Source organism: Palaemon carinicauda, chromosome 43, assembly GCF_036898095.1.
Source record: "Palaemon carinicauda isolate YSFRI2023 chromosome 43, ASM3689809v2, whole genome shotgun sequence".
In the NCBI taxonomy this organism is placed as follows: Eukaryota; Metazoa; Arthropoda; class Malacostraca; order Decapoda; family Palaemonidae; genus Palaemon; species Palaemon carinicauda.
This window is the reverse complement of record NC_090767.1, coordinates 22697909-22718369: the sequence shown is the minus strand read 5'-3', so window position 1 is coordinate 22718369 and position 20461 is coordinate 22697909. Positions and strand designations below refer to the sequence as shown.

Here is a 20461-nt window from a genome sequence, read left to right as displayed (position 1 = left end):
CGAAATCAGTCGTATAATGCAAGCTCATTAATACCAGCAAAAAACAGAAAACATATTTTAAGATAAAAAATTCAGTGGCTGGGGGAGAGACTAAACACTAGTTAATTCAAAACTACGTTTTCAATCTCTCACCGCACATAGCCTGGGGACGAGAAAAAAAAAACTAAAAACGTTTTATCCTTTCTCCCCGTACAGAGACTAGGGAGGAGAGTAACACGAGAACAACGTTACCCGCTTGAACGGAACGTTTTCTCTCCTCTCTCTCCCTCCGTCTCTATCTCTCTCTCTCTTTCTCTCTTGATTTCGCACCTAAGAGAAGAGCCCAATTACATTTCGTCCAAAAAAACATGTTATTTGACCAAAGGGAAAAACTGAAAGGCTTTTCAATTAAAAAGTTCCTTTAAAATAGAATTTAAAACATTTAAGCTTTGAAAGAAGAATGAACAAAACGTCAGAATTGATTTACTCTTTCTGCAAAGTGAAACCGTGATACTCTCTCTCTCTATCGTAACGATAGAGCGCAAACTGCGTAGTATAAATAAACTAAACGTTAGTTCATCTTTGAAAACAGTACGAAGACTATTCAAAGAAATTCTTCCATAAAATATTTATTGAAAATATTCATTTAAAAGGTTTTAAATCATTAGCTCTTTAAAAGCTATTTACGATTGCAAAGGGCTCAACGTTGTTCAACTTCGGTTTCCAAGTTAGGACCACCTACTCTCTGGAAAGGTCGCATATACACAAAACATTAAAATTTATTTTTGTTTATAAATGGAAAGTTAATCGAAGAGGCCTAATAAAGGCGGAGAGATATAAAATATATAGAGGAAAATCTATAATTAATTTATAACGTGATAAGATAATTACTAGAAGCCTAAACACACTTCCGTCTAAGGGAAGGGTCGGCCATTTAAGAGTCAAAGAAAGTCCATACTCTCTTTGTCACCAAAAATTAAATCTATCCAAAACGAGTTCAAGATTTAAGATGAAGAAAAAAACACCTGCACTGCGAAAGCTCAAACCAGAATATAGTACTTCACCAAAGATGATGGGAAAAACTCCAGGTTTCAACAGCGAGTAAAGTACGTCTTGTCGACACGTCGACAGAGAGAAAATTGAGTCTTTGTTTACATAGAGTTTGGTATCTGGCCGACAGTTGGCGCTGGTGAGCACACCCGCAACCTGTGTGGCGATCGCTAGCGAGTTTTTTTGTACAGTTTTTTGTCTGTCGAGCAACAGAGTTGCAGCTATATATTCACCGGCTAAGTTAAATATTTAAAAATTACTTTATAAATGGCAACACCATCTTCTACCATTCTTTAAATTTACAAAAAAAAAAAACTTGTCTAGATCCATTTTCTCAAATCTGTTAAAAAAGAATTGAGCTCAGGAAATGCTTTAGAAATTTCCATGACAGCTTATCTTCTTAGCTGCCAACCAGCAAATTCTGTTCATATTGTGATGGGTTAAACTTTAGAGTGCTTACATCAATGTGATTTAACCTATCTTTAATCTAATTTTAATTTCAACAAATAATTTAGTACATGATTGGTCAACGGTTGACTCAGAGTGGTAATGGTTGGACAGCTGCAATGCGATATAGAAAACCTACTCCTTTGGAACAGAGATCTATGACTAAGAAATCTGGCTATGCAGGTTAGTAATTCCTTTACAACATTCATAACACAACACAGAATCAAATACAGTACCTCCACCAAGCAATTTTCTTCACCCAAAAGGGGTTAACTACTGCACTGTGATTGTTCAGTGGCTACTTTCCTCTTGGTAACGGGAGAAGAGACTCTTTAGCTATGGTAAGTAGTGCTTCAAGAAGAAGGACACTCCAAAATCAAACCATTATTCTCTAGTCTTGGGTAGTGCCATAGCCTCTGTACCATGGTCTTCCACTGTCTTGGGTTTAGGTTGAGTTCTCTTGCTTGAGGGTACGCTTGAACACACTATTCTATCATATTTCTCTTCCTCTTGTTTTATCAAAGCTTTTATAGTTTAAATAGATTTTTATTTTAATGTTACTGTTCTTGAAATATTTTATTTTCCAGTTTCCTTTCCTCATTGAGCTATTTTCCCTGTTGGAGCCCCTGGGCTTATAGAATCCTGTTTTCTGACTAAGGTTGTAGCTTAGCAAGTAACAATGATAAAAATAAAAATAATAATAATAATAATATTGCATCTCATGGATTGCATCAAGAGATCAAGAGCGATGGTAAGTGGTGTTGTACTATAAAGCATAGTGCAGTATTCTTTTTTATTTCTTTATCATCTTCGGGTATTCATACATTCACTGAAAAAGAACTACTAACATTGTACAGTGCAGTACAGGAAATACAAATACGTAGTTACAATCTACTTTACATTGAAAAAATACTTAATACATCATAATGAAAGTAAATGTTGGGCAGTGCTGATGGGATTGAATTATAAATAAAATAAATAATGAATAAAAATGCTCCTCTGATTTTAGAGCCTAGATACATTTGACATCTCTAGCTTGTAATAACTATGATATTTTAATTATAAAATAAATTTTTGAATATACTTACCCGGTGAATATATAGCTGCAACTCTGTTGCCCCCCACAGACAAACTGTACAGAAAAAACTCGCCAGCGATCGCTATACAGGTTGCGGGTGTGCCCAACAGCGCCATCTGTCGGCCAGATACCAAGCTCTATGTAAACAAAGACTCAATTTTCTCCTCGTCCCACTGTGTCTCTATTGGGGAGGAAGGGAGGGTCATTTAATTCATATATTCACCGGGTAAGTATATTCAAAAATTTATTTTATAATTAAAATATCATTTTTAAATATTTAACTTAGCCGGTGAATATATAGCTGATTCACACCCAGGATGGTGGGTAGAGACCAGTAATATATGTTTACATTTTATGAGCTAAGAGTTTTTATTTCATTTTAGAAGTTATCAAAATAACAAAAACAAAATAAATAGGTACCTGGTAAGGAAGTCGACTTGAACGATTACTCTGCCTTATAAGTACGTCTTCCTTACGGAGCCTCGCGATCCTCTTAGGATGCTGATCGACCCCTAGGAGCTGAAGTATCAAGGGTTGCAACCCATACAACAGGACCTCATCAAATCCCTAATCTAGGCGCTCTCAAGAAATGACTTTGACCACCCGCCAAATCAACCAGGATGCGAAAGGCTTCTTAGCCTTCCGGACAACCCATAAAAACAACATTAAAAAACATTTCAAGAGAAAGATTAAAAGGATATGGAATTAGGGAATTATAGTGGTTGAGCCCTCACCCACTACTGCACTCGCTGCTACGAATGGTCCCAGTGTGTAGCAGTCCTCGTAAAGAGACTGGACATCCTTTAGATAAAAAGACGCGAACACTGACTTGCTTCTCCAATAGGTTGCGTCCATTATACTTCGCAGAGATCTATTTTGCTTAAAGGCCACGGAAGTTGCAACAGCTCTAACTTCGTGCGTCTTCACCTTAAGCAAAGCTCGGTCTTCCTCACTCAGATGTGAATGAGCTTCTCGTATTAACAGTCTGATAAAGTATGATAAAGCATTCTTTGACATAGGCAAAGATGGTTTCTTAACTGAACACCATAAAGCTTCAGATTGGCCTCGTAAAGGTTTGGTACGCTTTAAATAGAACTTAAGAGCTCTCACAGGGCATAAGACTCTTTCTAGTTCATTGCCTACAATCTCCGATAAGCTGGGAATATCGAAAGATTTAGGCCAAGGCCGAGAAGGCAGCACATTTTTGGCTAGAAAACCAAGTTGTAGCGAACAGGTGGCTTTTCTGACGAAAATCCGATGTTCTTGCTGAAGGCATGAATCTCACTGACTCTTTTAGCTGAGGCTAAGCATACCAGGAAAAGTGTCTTTAGAGTGAGATCTTTCAGGGAGGCTGATTGTAGCGGCTCAAACCTGTCTGACATGAGGAATCTTAGTACCACGTCTAAATTCCAACCAGGGGTAGCCAAACAACGCTCCTTGGTGGTCTCAAAAGACTTAAGGAGGTCTTGAAGATCTTTATTGTTGGAAAGATCTAAGCCTCTATGCCGGAAGACCGATGCCAACATGCTTCTGTAGCCCTTGATAGTGGGAGCTGAAAGGGATCGTCCTTTTCTCAGGTATAAGAGAAAATCAGCTATTTGAGCTACAGAGGTACTGGTCGAGGATACAGAACTGACTTGCACCAGTCTCGGAAGACTTCCCACTTCGATTGGTAGACTCTAATGGTGGATGCTCTCCTTGCTCTAGCAATCGCACTGGCTGCCTCCTTCGAAAAGCCTCTAGCTCTCGAGAGTCTTTCGATAGTCTGAAGGCAGTCAGACGAAGAGCGAGGAGGCTTGGTGTACCTTCTTTACGTGAGGCTGACGTAGAAGGTCCACCCTAAGAGGAAGACTTCTGGGAACGTCTACTAGCCATCGAAGTACCTCGGTGAACCATTCTCTCGCGGGCCAGAGGGGAGCAACTAACGTCAATCTTGTCCCTTCGTGAGAGGCGAACTTCTGCAGTACCTTGTTGACAATCTTGAACGGTGGGAATGCGTAGAGATCCAGATGTGACCAATCTAGGAGGAAGGCATCTATATGTATTGCTGCTGGGTCCGGGACTGGGGAGCAATAGATTGGAAGCCTCTTGGTCAGCGAGGTTGCAAAGAGATCTATGGTTGGTTGGCCCCAAGTGGCCCAAAGTCTCTTGCACACATCCTTGTGGAGGGTCCATTCTGTTGGAATTACTTGCCCTTTCCGACTGAGACAATCTGCTATGACATTCAAGTTGCCTAGGATGAACCTCGTTACTAGGGAGATGTCTTGACCTTTTGACCAGATGAGCAGGTCCCTTGCGATCTCGTACAACGTCAGTGAGTGGGTACCTCCTTGTTTGGAGATGTACGCCAAGGCCGTGGTGTTGTCTGAGTTTACTTCCACCACTTTGCCTCGAAGGAGAGACTTGAAGCTTTTCAAGGCCAGATGTACTGCCAACAGCTCCTTGCAGTTGATATGCATGCTCCTCTGACTCGAGTTCCACAGTCCTGAGCATTCCCGACCGTCTAGTGTCGCGCCCCAGCCCACGTCCGATGCGTCCGAGAAGAGAACGTGGTTGGGAGTCTGAACAGACAGGGGAAGACCCTCTCTCAGGTTGATATTGTCCTTCCACCAAGTCAGACAAGACTTTATCTTTTCGGAAATCGGGATCGAGACCGCTTCTAGCGTCTTGTCCTTTTTCCAGTGAAAAGTTAGATGGTATTGAAGAGGACGGAGGTGTAGTCTTCCTAGTGACACAAAATGTTCCACGGATGACAGCGTCCCTACCAGACTCATCCACAGCCTGACTGAGCAGCGTTCCTTCTTCAGCATCTTCTGGATGGATAGCAGGGCTTGATCTATTCTGGGGGCTGATCGTCTTGTTGTTCAGCAACGTCCTCATCAGATAGTTCCTCATCCGAAAACTGATGAGGAAACGGCAACGGAGTGGGCAACGTCTGGCTCGCTGAGTCCGGTCGCACTGGTGCATGCGTGACGGAGCCGGACGCAACATCATGGAACTGCTGCACAGTCTGTGAACTGTCAACAACCATGGGTGCGCGAGGAAGCACAGCGTCCACCCGAGACTGTCTAGACCGTCTGGGTTGTGCAGTCAACACCATACCGGGTTGCTGAGGTTGACGCACTGCGTCAAAACAAGTCACCTCTGCTGGTTGTTGAACGTCCTGAACGTCAACAACCACCTCCGAGCGTCGCTTAACATCAACGTGCGGCTGGCAACCCACACTGGGTCGCATCGGTGGAGGAACCACCTCAACTGGCAGACGCGAGAAGGTTACCTCAGCGTCAACAGGACGCACAACCGACCGGTTGGAAGGTTGTTGGCCAGAAGGTTCGGCAGCAACCTTCTCCGCATTAAAGTCCTCTATCAAGGACGCAAGCTTGGACTGCATGTCTTGCAGCAAAGCCCATTTAGGGTCTACGGGAGCAGGTGCGGCAACAGACGGGGTTAGCGACTGAGGCGGTACCGCTTTCCATCCCTGAAAGCCTTGTTTATGCATGACATAATTGTACAGCAAAACTTCAAAGGCTCGAAAACAGTTGTGAAGTTGACCTGTAAAAAACTTGGAGCGTCTCCTGGCCAGGCGCCAGGGAGAGTCTACGAGATTTGAGAAGTCTATCTGGGCAGAGGCATGAACTCCCAAGCCGAGAACTTCTCTCGTGTCATATCAGACTCTCGCTCTATAAGCCAGTTTAAAAGAAGGGAAAGCAAAGGCTGTATCCTTAAAACTCCTCCTGGTGATAAACCAGTCGCCTAGCAAACGTAAAGCTCCCTAGGAGAGCGAGAGAGCACTAGCTTATAAACAACGGCTTCGAAGTAGCTAGGCCTAGTGTAAGCTCTGACGTTTAGGCGAACGAGGAGCAGCAGTTACAAAAAGATCCGGACAAAGATCCTTAAAAAAAATCATCATGATTTAATTAAAGTCCATAGAGGGCTAAGCAGCTTTAGGCTCCTCTCCATCTGACAGAGTCCTCAAGGGAATATCAGTAGGAGGGGGAACAGCAACTTCCTCATCTACAGGAACCTTGTCCGATAAAAGCTGAGTCTCAAGCAAGGGAGAGACCTACCGTGGTGGCAATGCTTTACAAGCAGAGTCCACACTCACTGGTGCATTAGTAGTGGACCAGGACGCAACGTCATGTAACTGCCTGACAGTCTGTGAACTGTCAACAACTGAACTGTCAACCACAACAGGTGCGTGAGGACGCACAGCGTCCACTCGAGACTGCTTTGACTGCCTAGACTGAGCAGTCAAAACAACTCTAGAATGCGGAGGTTGACGCACAGCGTCAAAACAAGTCAACTCCGATTGTTAGCGATCGTCTTGAACGTCAACAGGATCATCAGCAAATGGCCTAACGTCCAAATGCGGCTGAAAATCCACACGAGACCGCATCGAGTGTGGTTCTAAACAACCTGACTGACGTGACTTAGCTACGCCAACGTCAACAGGAAGCACAAAGGAACGTTAGGTTGGCTGAAAGCCAGGATATCGATGAGATAAACGGCTAGACTCAACGGACTAATCGGCAGAATAGTCTTCCATAAGGGAGGCAAGCATATTCTGCATGTCTTGCCGTACAACCCATTAAGGATCAACGGAAATGGTTGTGGTAAGAGACGAGGGTAACGTCTGTGACCGCAACACTTTGCCAACAAAAAAGACTCTCGGAGTCTGTGTTACGCTTTTGTTAGGCGGCGAGCAGTTTTCCGATGACTGCATAGGGTCAGAGCTGTCCTAATGGCTGTAACCAGGACGCTGGACCTGTCCAGAAAGGACTGGCTTTCGCTTAAGGGCTTCGAAACCTTGTGACAGGTTTCTTATGCGAAAAGCCTTCGGATGACAAGGAGAAAAATGTCTCTCTCGTCTTATGGTAGGGGAGATCTTGGTAAGATACACCCGATACCATAGAGGGAAACGTCTGTTCGTTGATCAAGGCCTCTCGAACCCATAAGTCGTTCGACATTACTTCTCCCCTGTTTGGGAGCTTGCAAGAGGTCCCGGACTAGGTGAACGACAGGCACGAACAGACGAACCCTCGGACGCAACACTGTAACACTTTGCGCAATATCACTGTATCACTTCAATTTTCTGTTTTGCACTTATTTCACTGAAATCAAAACTTTTACTGATTTCTACCTGAAGCACGTAATTTTACCCTTCAACAAAAGGTAGTAATTGCGAAATCAGTCGTATAATGCAAGCTCATTAATACCAGCAAAAAAACAGAAAATATATTTTAAGATAAAAAATTCAGTGGCTGGGGAAGAGACTAAACACTAGATCATATAAACTACGTTTTCAATCTCTCACCGCACATAGCCTGGGGACGAGAATAAAAAACTAAAAACGTTTTATCCTTTCTCCCCGTACAGAGACTAGGGACGAGAGTAACTCGAGAACAACGTTACCCGCTTGAACGGAACGTTTTCTCTCCTCTCTCTCCCTCCGTCTCTATCTCTGTTTCTCTCTTGATTTTGCACCTAAGAGAAGAGCCCAATTACATTTCGTCAAAAAAACATGTTATTTGACCAAAGGAAAAAACTGAAAGGTTTTTCAATTAAAAAGTTCCTTTAAAATAGAATTTAAAACATTTAAGCTTAGAAAGAATGAACAAAACGTCAGAATCGATTTACTCTTTCTGCAAAGTGAAACCGTGATACACTCTCTCTCTATCGTAACGATAGAGCGCATGTTGAACGTCCTGAACGTCAACAACTGCGTAGCATAAAAAAACTAAACGTTAGTTCATCTTTGAAAACAGTACGAAGACTATTCAAAGAAATTCTTTCATAAAATATTTCATTTAAAAAGTTAAGAGGAAAATCTATAATTAATTTATAACGTGATAAGATAATTACTAAAAGCCTAAACGCACTTCCGTCTCAGGGAAGGGTCGGCCATTTAAAAGTCAAAGAAAGTCCATACTCTCTTTGCCACCAAAATTTAAATCTATCCGAAACGAGTTCAAGATTTAAGATGAAGATAAAACACCTGCACTGCGAAAGCTCAAACCAGAATATAGTACTTCACCAAAGATGATGGGAAAAACTCCAGGTTTCAACAGCGAGTAAAGTACGTCTTGTCGACAAGTCGACAGAGAGAAAATTGAGTCTTTGTTTACATAGAGCTTGGTATCTGGCCGACAGATGGCGCTGTTGGGCACACCCGGAACCTGTGTAGCGATCGCTGGCGAGTTTTTTCTGTACAGTTTGTCTGTCGAGCAACAGAGTTGCAGCTATATATTCACTGGCTAAGTTAAATATTTAAAAAAAGGATTTTCAATGATCACACAAAATCAGCAACAGCAGACAACAAAATAACCATAAGATGAAATCCTTTCAATCACACCATACATTTGATCATATCTTCCACTCTCCACCAGTCCTCTTCAGCTATTTTTCATCTGGATCTCCAACACACTTTACTACATAGCCCTTTGATTTTTACATTACAGTAGCCTTTCAATTTATTAGATGCTTTGAAGACCTGGCCTTCTAGTAAGTAACGAAAAACTATAAAATAAGTACACTTAAATCATGAAAAATACTCCACAGCTATCAGTCATTTAAATTTCTTAAACAATCAAACTGTACTCCACACCCGTGCCTGGCCTGAAGGGTCCGGCAATCTACAACATCAACACTCAACAGTATTTGATTCAAGAGGTTTGTCAGCAGAGTGGATTATGTCTAAAATGGAAGCATATAGCTTAGATTATCATGAGCTTAGGACTGTTAAAGGGTTACAGTAATGTCATAATATTTTTATAAACAAATTCTTAAGGCGAGTCCTAAAAGTGTCTAAAAAAAATTTTTATGACTTAACATACTTGATAAATTACTCAATAATAATAAACAGTAAAGGGAAGAGATGACATAAAAAATAAAATCAATGCTGATTATCAACATGTACAATAGTACAGTATTAATAAAAATGGGAGAGATAAAAGATTGAATGTTTGGTTAGATAACGTTCTCTATTTGAAGCAAAGAATGCCATCAAGATGAAATACATCCAACGCTTAATTCATTACATAAACCTCTATCTTGGAATTTTCTTACCTGGTCAGACTCATCCATTTTGAAGGTCATTTTATTGACAGTCTCACCTACACAATTGAAAAGCCTCAGCACAACTGCACTACTGAGGGCTGAAGTCTGGGAAGCTCTAGGTAGCTCAACTTCTGAAAGTAATAAATGAAAACAGGGTTTCAATTTACATGAACTAGATACTTACATAAAAAGGTCATCTAAACCACAATCCTGAATTAGTTAGGAATTTTTAATCATACAAGATTCAAGAGATAATCCATTTGGCAATTTTGTTCCACCTTTATTTGTAACCCATCTGTTCGTTTCAAATTTGCTGAGTAAGGATAATAAGGATAATACGTTGATTGGTTGGCAACCCATTGATTACGAAGCATTTAGAATTTCTATTCATTGATATTAGGATATAGGAATATAGATGACAGCTTCATACTAATTATGGATTTTTGATGGACATTGAGTTTGGTTTTCAGACTGTGGGTAATAAAAATGACAAATTCGAAGATAATTTGTATTTTTCCTAACCATACAAACCTTAGCTATTTACATTGGGTTTACCTTTTAGCGCAGCTGAAATGGCGAGCCATTAGCTACCCCTCCCCCCCTCACACACCGGGAAGCTCACTTTCACTTAGAGGTAGGACTTGTCTTGGGGGACAGGGCTGGCGGGCAAATATGTGTAAATAGCTAAGGTTTGTATGGTTAGGAAAAATAAAAATTATCTTCGAATTTGTCATTTGTTCCGTAACCGAAATACAAACTACGCTATTTACATAGGGTGACTTACCCCTTAGGTAGGGGGGAAAGTCCTCAACCATACTGGCTTTGGCTTTACCCGGGGACTCAGAATCCGAGTGAGTCGCACTCGAGAAAAGGAGTCCCTGCACCTCACAAGTTCCTTGCTCCGCAAGGAACCGTGTGGCCTACATAAGCTTGTGTGTGAAGGAAGAAGTGTGACCCGTGCTAGGCAGTTGACCTGGAGTTCCAGAAGAAACTCTGGGTTAGGACGTTCCCAATACCACCTCGTCAGGGTATGGGGGACGCGACAGTATTGACTCAATACTCGGAACACAAGGAAGCATGGTTTACCTGCAGAGGTTCGAGGTCAGCTATGCAGAGATCAGGATGCTACTTCCCCGTAGAGGGGATGATGAAGAAAGAAGTAAGGGCCAGACATACTTCTTTCGTTCATGCAGACTAAAACCTGATAACAATGCCCTCAACCTTCTGCTACCTGTCTAAAAAGAAGCCTGAGGTTAGACCAGCTGTTGTGTAGCCACCACAGAGCGATAGAAAACGTATCGAAACTCCTGTGGGTCACGCCCTGCAGGAAGCGGGCTGCAAAGGTCATAAGACGCTTCCACACTTCAGCTGGTAGCACCTGCGTCACAGAGTAGTATTACTCGAAAGCGAGGGACGTTGCGATGTATCCGACATCGTGCTGTAGGGCGACGTGACGGGGGAGGGGCTGGAGACAGGTCGAGATGAATGTCCTTGAGTCCTAGCTGAAGAGGTATACTGGTGACTCTCCCCCGTGTCCTTCTTGTGCTCCCAAACCGGCTGCAACTGAGGACAAACTGCAGCTGTTCCCAAAGCTAACCTCTCGATTCCTTTACTGGCAAGAAGGAGAAGGTTTTGGGACATCAGATACAGAATGGAGACTCGAAATCTTGAAGGAATTTGACCGAAGGGCCGGGACCCCAAGATCCTGAGTCTAGCCAACAACTCAGGAGCGAACCTGAATGTTGCCTTCCCCTATTCCTTAGAAAAGGCGGAGTCGTACGAGACCAAGAAGATTGCTTACACACTGGCCGCGGCCAGAGTGAGCAGTAGACCCAAGACGGAATACGATCAGAGGCCTGACGTAAAGGGTCTTGAGAAGATCTCTTAAGGGACTAGAAAGTCCGAGCCATGCTCCAAGTTGGAGGTCTCACTCCGACTAGAGCAGGGATGTTCCCAGCTTCGCATGAGCGAGGAAAGGTCCAGCGGGAAGGAAAAAGTTATTCCTTTAAGCCTGAAGGTCAGGGAAAGGCTGAGCGACAGGCTTCATTGCCGAGAGCGGAAAGGAGTTTCCTCCCGCCGAAACGCAATAAGATCGTTATTGCTGGAGAAGAGGCCTCAAGGGAAGAGGTATATCTCCCACGACACCAACCACCGAAGACTCTTCACTTCGCCTGGAAGACCCCTGCGGATGACTATCGCAGATGACGCGACCTCCGTCCCGCGACTGTAGCGGGTTGTCTCTTCTTGAGGAGGAGGCGTAGTGTCTCCAGGCATGAAGCCGAAGCGACGCCCCGGCCAGTGAAAGATGTTGCAGTGTGGTTGTTTGAGTAGCCTGTGCCGTGGGAGAAGCTCTCCCGGGAGTTCCGTCAGGGGAAGCAGAGGGTCCGGAAACCGTTCTGCGCATAGTCCCAGTGGAGCTCTCAGGGCCATTGAAAGGTTGACAGACAACCTGGTCTTGTTGAGACCCATTCTCAACAGACAACAAAGGAGGGAAGACGCAGGCGTCGATGTTGTCCCACCACCACCGGAATGCATCTTGCCAGAGTCTCGGGGTCTGAGACTGGGGGGAAGAACAGCGGAAGCTTGAGGTTCCAAGCTGTCGCGATCAGGTCCCCCAGACCAGGACTTGCTGGATACTCAAGGCCAAAGACCCCCAGGTACACTCTCTCTACAAGGCTCTGCTCGGATAGTCGGAGAGAACATTCCTCTGCCTGGAATGAGAGAGCCGATGGTGGTATTGAGAGTATCTCAAATCATCTCGGTATCTCTACTGCAAGATGCGAAGGTGTGAAAATGCGTCCCCTGCTGGTTAGAACACGCCAGAACCATAAAGTCGACGCGCATGGAGCGACTCGGCAGGAGCTGTAGGATCTGTAGAGGGGCCAGACTACGGCCCCTAAGCCTGCCTGAATGATGGAGAGGTATCCTTCAGGTTCTGACCATAGGCCTGGACCGGAACATGTCCCCCCCCTTTTCTTTGATGAGTCCGAGAACAGCATAAAAAATGTGGGGAAAGGACGAGAATATCCACTACCATCAAGAGGTTCCATAGGTCAACACCCATTGTAGGTTTAAACGTTCCGCTGGTCCCATAGGGGCCAGAAAGTCCGGTTAATCGTTGCTTTGAAACCACCGGAACTTGGACCGCCCCACATGGAACTTATCCTGAGGCGACCGTTCGGAACTATAGACGGGTCAATGAGGAAAAGAGAACTAGGAAACGTTCCAAGGTAGGGCTGAAAGCTCTGCTTGACTGAGAACAGGTACTACGACTCTCCTCAGCCTTGCCACAGTCAACTGAAGGGACGGCTCGGAGGAGGCGGCAACAGAATCTGGCGTCCCCAGGTGGTCACCCATCCAAGTACTGACCAGAACCGACGTTGCTTAACCTCGCTGGACGGACGTGAAGCGGGGTTTTCCAACGTGGTAAGGCCGTTGACTCAATATCAGGGCTAGATACTCCAGATGTTGAGGCAGAAGAAGAGAAGGCTCCTAGCAAAATACCATGAACCCCCACTCATGGTAAGCATCCGGAGGCTTGTCCCGGCGCTGAAGAAGGTCGAACCCGACCTACCGGAGTTGACCAGACCTCCAAAAGGCGAAGGAGGCGGAAGCCTGCACCTGAGCGGCCATGAGGAAAGCAGGGAGAGTTCTCTGGGGAAAAAAACCTGCGATGCCACGGCGGGATCGCCACACTGCATCTTAAGCAGGAATACCTTCAGTCCAGGCTGAATTCCACGAGCTTCCTGGAAGATGGATGGAATGGAAACTGAAAATACCCATCCTTCCCATCCAGGGCCTAAGGAGTCCTGTTGCCTCGTTACCAGTCTGATCGATTCTGCTGTTCCATGCGGGACGAAGTTTGTTCGACAAACTTGATCAGGGCTGAGAGGTCGACTACGGAACTCCCGTCTCAGATACTTCCTACAAGAAAGGATCGACTGAAGAAGCCGAGGGTGAAGCCGTCGATGATCCTATGGAGGACCTTCTCCTAAGGCATGGATCATTCTGCCCAAACGGGCAAACTCTTGCCGACCCTATGGCATAAAGGTTCAGAGACACTGAATTCGCTGACAGAGACGGCAGGCGCGATATCCTTGGCTGATCACAGAGATCGTGCAAGAATGGGCATCGGGAAACTGTCATCCGGATGAGTAACCTTAGGCATCCTCCCAGCGTGAAACCTGAAGGGGGAGGTGCCAATCCTAGAGTTCGTGAACTCTACTGCTCCCTCTAGGACTATGCCCCCCCCGGGAGAGCCTCCCGCGCCATCTGTTCCTGACAGGAGGGAACTGCAATTGGACACCTTGTCTCAGTTGTCGTAGCCGGTCCGATAACTTAGGCCGACGTGGCTGAAAGAAAGAGGCGCTGGAGCCCTGCAGGGTCTGGAAGAAAGCGCCTTGGAGGAGTGAAAACGGAAGTCGACTTCCTCCGCACAGCCGCTGTCTATGTCTCTGTCCTTGGGCACAAACAAACTCTTCTCAAGGATGGAAGGGTGTCTGAGGTTGTCGACATCCACGGATGAGACACCCGAAAGGAAGCCCTCGGTCATTGCGTCCAGATGGTTCAACATCGAGCTTGCCGCAAGTTCGATATTTGACGACGAAACGCCAAGGTGCTTGAGCCCGAGAGGAGGAAAGTACCCATGACCTTCCTGTAGCTTCCTTGAACCAAACCTCGGGTCATAACCGAGGAGGGAAAGGACCTGGTAAGCCCCTTTCACGAGATGGAGAAGAGGAAGGGGTAAACAGTCACCCCTTGACCGATGGAGAAAACTCGAACGGAAAGCCCCCCGCCAAAAATCCTTCCAGGAAATGATGGGGAAGGGCTAACCCAGGTTCTGGAAAGAAGAATGTTGCTCAGACCTCCCTGAAGATTCTTCTTATTCTTGCATGTGCTATGCTCTGCGTTTACGGGGTGAGGCAGTGTTCTGGAAATACGCTCCAGAAGACTCGCCAGGCTGGCCATGCTGCGAAAACCCCAATGGGAATCGCGGTTGCAATCGCCCTGGAGCTCGCGCGATGATAAATCAATGATTTGCGCGTGGGCGAACGTGGAAGTGCCCATGCGCGGTCACGCAGGAACGCAAACGAAGGTGAGCGAAGGAGCGCAGAAGGAGGGCGAGCATGGTAGGAAAGGCGAGAGCTGGTGGTCGGCGAGCGATAACCCATAGGCGAGCAATGGATACTGCAAGAATTAAGCCGACGTTCGTGCGAAGAAACACCGTAGGCTCGCGCAATGGAACACCGTCGGTTTGCGCGACGGAACACCGTCGGTTCGCGCGACGGAACACCGTCGGTTCGCGCGACGGAACACCGTCGGTTCGCGCGACGGAACACCGTCGGTTCGCGCGACGGAACTCCGTCGGTTCGCGCGACGGAACTCCGTCGGTTCGCGCGACGGAAACCCGTCGGTTCGCGCGACGGAACACCGTCGGTTCGCGCGACGGAACACCGTCGGTTCGCGCGACGGAACACCGTCCGTCTGCGCGACGGAACACCGTCCGTCTGCGTGACGGAACACCGTCCGTCTGCGCGACGGAACACCGTCCGTCTGCGCGACGGAACACCGTCCGTCTGCGCGACGGAACACCGTCCGTCTGCGCGACGGAACACCGTCCGTCTGCGCGACGGAACACCGTCCGTCTGCGCGACGGAACACCGTCCGTCTGCGCGACGGAACACCGTCCGTCTGCGCGACGGAACACCGTCCGTCTGCGCGACGGAACACCGTCCATCCGCGCGATGGAATACCGTTGGTTCGCGCGCGGGCGAACATTGGAGAACATGTGCGCGGTCGCGCATGAGCGTAGGCGTGCAGGCACGTGGGCGTGCGGTCGCGCGGGCACGTCGGCGTGTGGCCGCGCAGGCACGTGGGCGCACGGGTGAGCACAGGCGGTCGGGAGACCGATGACGCGTAGGCGGGCGATGGCGCGTTCTGGCGAGCGATAGCCAGTAGGAGAGTGAAGGCGCGTTGGCAAGCGACGGAGCGTTGGCGAGCGGTGGTGCGTTAACAAAACGCTAGCGCTCAGGTGAAGAATCGCGCAGGCGCGTAGGCGATTGCCAACGCGAGTGAGACCAGTGATGGTTAGCGCGCATCGCGCTAACAGAAGGAGCGCAGGTGCATCAGGAAGGTGAGCGCTGAAGCAAGCTGTTAATCAGGCGATCCTAGACGGTCAGAAAACCGTTGGCGCCCATTGGTGCGTGGCAAAGAAGGGCACGCAGATGTGCGCTGGCGCACAGAAGGACAGAAGTAAAGGTGAGCGCTGGCGAGCAGGAGGAAGATCTACGGCAAGACTCAGCTACCGGAGATCGTGGTCCACAGCAGGCGAGCGCTAGATCGCTACTGATGGTGGTCAGGGGAACTGACACGCATGGCAGATTGATGGTGATCGTTGACGCGTAGGTGATTGCTGACGAGCAGGTGAACGTTGACGCGTCTAAGGTCGCTGGCGAGCTGGTGATCGCTGACGAGCAGAAGGCAACGCGTGGAAGCCTGCGCGTAGAAGAAGAGTCCTTGACCAAGACCTGAACCGAAGTTCTAGATCGCGAGGGCGAACGTGGGCGCACAGGGCGCGTAACAGGAACCAACAGAAACAGCAGAGATGATCATCATGAGAGCGCTGACGAACAGGAGAGCGCTGGCGAACAGGAGAGCGCTGGCGAACAGGAGAGCGCTGGCGAACAGGAGAGCGCTGGCGAACAGGAGAGCGCTGGTGAACAGGAGATCGCTAGCGATCAGGAAAGCGCTGATGAGCAGGAGAGCGCCTGTGCGCTAACACTGAGCAGGAGCAGGAGAGCAGAAGGGCGCGCAGGGGAACCCTGACACGCAAGGGAAGAACCCCCGTGGGAGGTAACCCTTTGCCCCGAAGGGATTGTTGTCCGTCGGGAGACTGATGTCCGTCGGAAGACCGTTGTCTGTCCGCCGGGAGACTGAGTCCGTCGGAAGACCATTGTCCGTCGGGAAGACCGTTGTCCATCGGGAAGACCGTTGCCCATCGGAAGACGAGGTCAGACTGCTGTCCATCTGCACCAGGGGCGGAAGATCAAGAAGAAGGAGTTGTAGGCTGCATACGGAGATTCAAAAAGGCACCTCTTAGCACCCTTATAGGGAGATGAGAGGCCCTTACAACGAGGCGGACGGTGAGCCTTACGGCGAAGGAGGCCAACAGCAACAGCAGCAGAAGAATCCTCCGAAGAGGAGTCTCTATGAGTGTACTCTCTCGCGAACGAAAGAGAAACACTTCGTAGAAGAGACTGGTCAGCCAGTGACCTAAAAGGAGCAATCCTCCGAAGAGGGGCTCCTGCAGTTGCCCAGCCCCTTGAGCGAAACTGCAGGTGCGACCGCTCAGCACCAAGAGCATAGTCGCACAAAAAAAGGCAAGAGAAAAACCCCCCAAAAGGGGAAAAACTCAAGCCTGGACAGGAAAACTTCCCTCAGAAGGAAAGTTACCCACCCAAGGAGGCAAGCCTCCTGAGAGTTCTAAAATGAACTGGAGAGCTTTCAATCGTCACGGGAGTACTTCCAGTAGAAGGAGACACGCCCCTGACGAAAATACAAGGGGGGAGGCAACAACAGCCGAATCCCCAGGCCTCAACAAGACAGCTCACACCGTTGCCATATTACAGAACCGAACTAGATCGGTAACTGTAAAAAAAAAAAAAAAAATCATTAGTACACATTCATTCCCCCGGGAAGACTCCGAAGAGGAATCCCAGGGAAAGGAAAACAAGAATTACACAACAGGCACATGCCCTCACAACCACTTACACTCACGGAAGGAGAGCTGTAACCAAAACAGAATTATAACCATTATAATTATGAAACTATGTAATTATGTAATTTAAAAAAGAATGAACACTAAAGAAAGAACGAAAACCCCGAAAGGAATCGTTCTACAAAGCTGAAAAATTAACAAATACAATTAGATTCATAAACTAATTGAGACAAAACGTACGGCGTAGCAACCCCCCCCCCCCCCCACGGGAAGGAAGCTACAAGGGGCGTCGTAAACGTAGTAAAAGGGTGAACGACCTCAAGAAAGAGAGAGAGAAAGACCAAAGCCAAACTCGACCGCAACCCATAAAATTACACCGTGGTGGCCTAAACTGCCGAGGGCTCCACGGAGATATCGTACACTACACACAACTCTGAAAAGGAAACTTACTCATTTCTATACTCAAATATATATACAAACATGAAAAACTGTTTACATATATATTGAGTAAAAGAAAAGTAAGTGATTAAGTAAAGACAAAACAAACAATGGCTGCCAAGTGAGGACAAAGACAGAGACGTCTGTCCCAGTCCGAGCCAAAAGTGAAAGTGAGCTTCCCGGTGTGTGAAGGGGGGAGGGGTAGCTAGCTACCACTCCCCTACCCCCCCCCCCCCGCTAACTAGCGCGGGGGTAATACACCCTCGTTAAATTCTAATGGCTCGCCATTTCAACTGCGCTAAAAGGTAAACCCAATGTAAATAGCGTGGTTTGTATTTCGGTTACGGAACAAAATGTAAACTGCGCAATGTCAAGTGATAACATTCGAAGCACACAAGTGTAGAGTATTTCCGTGATACTGAAAGCAACAAATTATTTTTGTGGGTTGTCAAAAGTGAATCTTGATAATGTTCTTTGAAAATAATGGCTTTTGCATTATGATGTCTGAGCTACTAGTGTAACAACCAGAGAGATGGACAGTACATTCTGACTAACGTTATACTAAGACCAATACTCAAAAAATTTGAGTTTAATAAAATGAACTAAAACAAAAAGATGGACTTCAATTTAAAATTAATGCAGCATAAAAATCATATTATACCTTTAAAAGAATCACTAACCAAGTTCTATGAATTCCCTGAAATCTGGATCGGCACAAAGCATTCCGATTCATGTACCTCTCGAGCGATGCCCTTCGCTTTTCAATGAAGTCTTGAGAACCAGACTCTGCAATCTTGTCACTTCCAAGCTGAAAAAGAAGGATTCCATGCTCAAGGAAATGCTATATAAATAAGACTCTATACAGTATACCTGTAGTTTATTCTTTTTTTTCTTTATCCAAAGTTGGACTGAAAAAAAACTGACCTACCTTTAACAATATAAAAAAATATTTCTAGATTCTCACTGGTATTATCTAAAGGGTTTAGGCTTAAAAATTCTGTCTGCTTTATTTACATACCAGGCTACTTCCAATACTGGAATCTTCGGCTTGTAGCAACCTGTTTTAATATCTGTAGTTTCTCATTGATAATGGTACTTACAATAATGTAATCAATAACAATAAAAAAAAAAAAAATTCTTATGTTTATGCCTTACTCCATTAATGAAAATAAATGAAAATTTTCAAAAACATGGTATAAGGTATATCATACAAATGCGACCAGCAACTACATAAACGTAGGGCGAGTTAACATTACACAAATATATTTCCTTTAACCTAACCACTGACCTTTATTTTTGTAGTGCCAATAGCAGATTTTTCGGGAGCGGACGGGATGATTCGACCGCAGTGCAAGCGCTTTTCAACCAATTAACAATGAAGTCCCAAGAAATCACTGAATCTTCTCGTTACACTCCAATTCTTCTTCCAGAAAAGAATTCCACAAAAATGAAGAAATAAATGGACAATTATCACTTTTAACTGCTGCTTTATGTAATCATAAATAACTATTAGTAATTCAAATTTAAAGACTCAAAAAAAAACTAAATTTCTATAAAGAACTCTATCATTTCAATACTTGACCAGATTCATCTGTGCTATAAGCTTTGAAAGTAGATTTGTTAATCTCTAAGATAAGTAGATTAGAAGAGAATTAGTATAGATTAGATTCCCATACATCAATAACTATTACTATGCACCATGTGGATCTGGATGTCCGGGGAGTCGTCCGCTTGATTCCACCATGACTTGAGTCGCCACTAGAGGGAACTCATCCTGAGGCGACCATTGGGAACGAGACGGGCCAGCGATGAAAGGTGACCGAGGAGATGTAACCACAATTGGGCTGGAAGTTCTTCTCGTCTGAGAAAAGGTCTTGCGACCTTCCTCAGCCTTGCTATCCTGTCATCTGATGGGAAGGCTTTGTGGAGAGTGGTGTCTATAATCATGCCTATGTATACCAGTTTTTGAGTGGGAAGCAATGAGGACCTTTCGAAATTTACCATGATCCCCAGATCTTGGCAAAGTCTCACAAGTTTGTCTCGGTGTTGAAGAAGGGATGACACCGAGTCTGCTAGGATTAACCAGTCGTCCAGATAACGGAGGAGACGGATGCCAATCCTGTGTGCTCAAGATGATATTAGGGTGAACACTCTGGTGAAGACTTGTGGTGCTGTGGAAAGACCGAAGCACAGCACCTTGAACTGGTACTCTTTGTTGTCTAGACTGAATCTTAAGTACTTCCTTGAAGACGGATAAACTGGGATCTGGAAGTACGCGTCCTTTAGATCCAGTGTACACATGAAGTCTTGCGGTCTCACTGCTAGTCAGACCGTGTCCGCCGTCTCCATGCTGAACGGAGTTTATTTGACAAACTTGTTCAGAGCTGAGAGGTCGATGACTGGTCTCCAGCCTCCAGACGCCTTCTTTGCAAGAAAAAGTCGACCGAAGAAGCCTGGAGATTCGTCGAGGACCACTTGGAGGGCACCCTTCTTCAACAGGGTCTGGACTTCTGCCCGAAGGGCTTGCCCCCTTGCCGATCCCATGGCAAGGGAGCTCAATGACACTGGATTCGTTGTCAGGGGAGGTAGAGATGCTTGAAGTACCTCCTCTGCTATATGCGAATAGGTGGAAGAAGATTGTTGGTGGCACTGAAATGGTTGGAGGAGGATGTCTCGGAGAGCTGTAGAGAGATCTT

General features: G+C 46.2%; 1 protein-coding gene, 2 long non-coding RNA genes and 2 pseudogenes across 16 annotated transcripts in view; 1 reads left to right on the top strand and 4 right to left on the bottom strand.

The window, feature by feature from the left end:
• The window catches only part of LOC137633468 (uncharacterized), a 429224-nt gene that overhangs the window by 238221 nt on the left and 170542 nt on the right, over positions 1–20461 (top strand). The window lies entirely within an intron of this gene.
• LOC137633471 (uncharacterized) overlaps positions 1–20461 on the bottom strand; it is a 415554-nt gene that overhangs the window by 224664 nt on the left and 170429 nt on the right. The gene's annotated exons all lie outside the window — the stretch shown is intronic.
• LOC137633473 (uncharacterized) overlaps positions 1–20461 on the bottom strand; it is a 246637-nt gene that overhangs the window by 91161 nt on the left and 135015 nt on the right. The gene's annotated exons all lie outside the window — the stretch shown is intronic.
• The window catches only part of LOC137633481 (sorting nexin-2-like), a 32636-nt pseudogene that overhangs the window by 5202 nt on the left and 6973 nt on the right, over positions 1–20461 (bottom strand).
• LOC137634073 (5S ribosomal RNA) lies at positions 12931–13050 on the bottom strand (annotated as a pseudogene).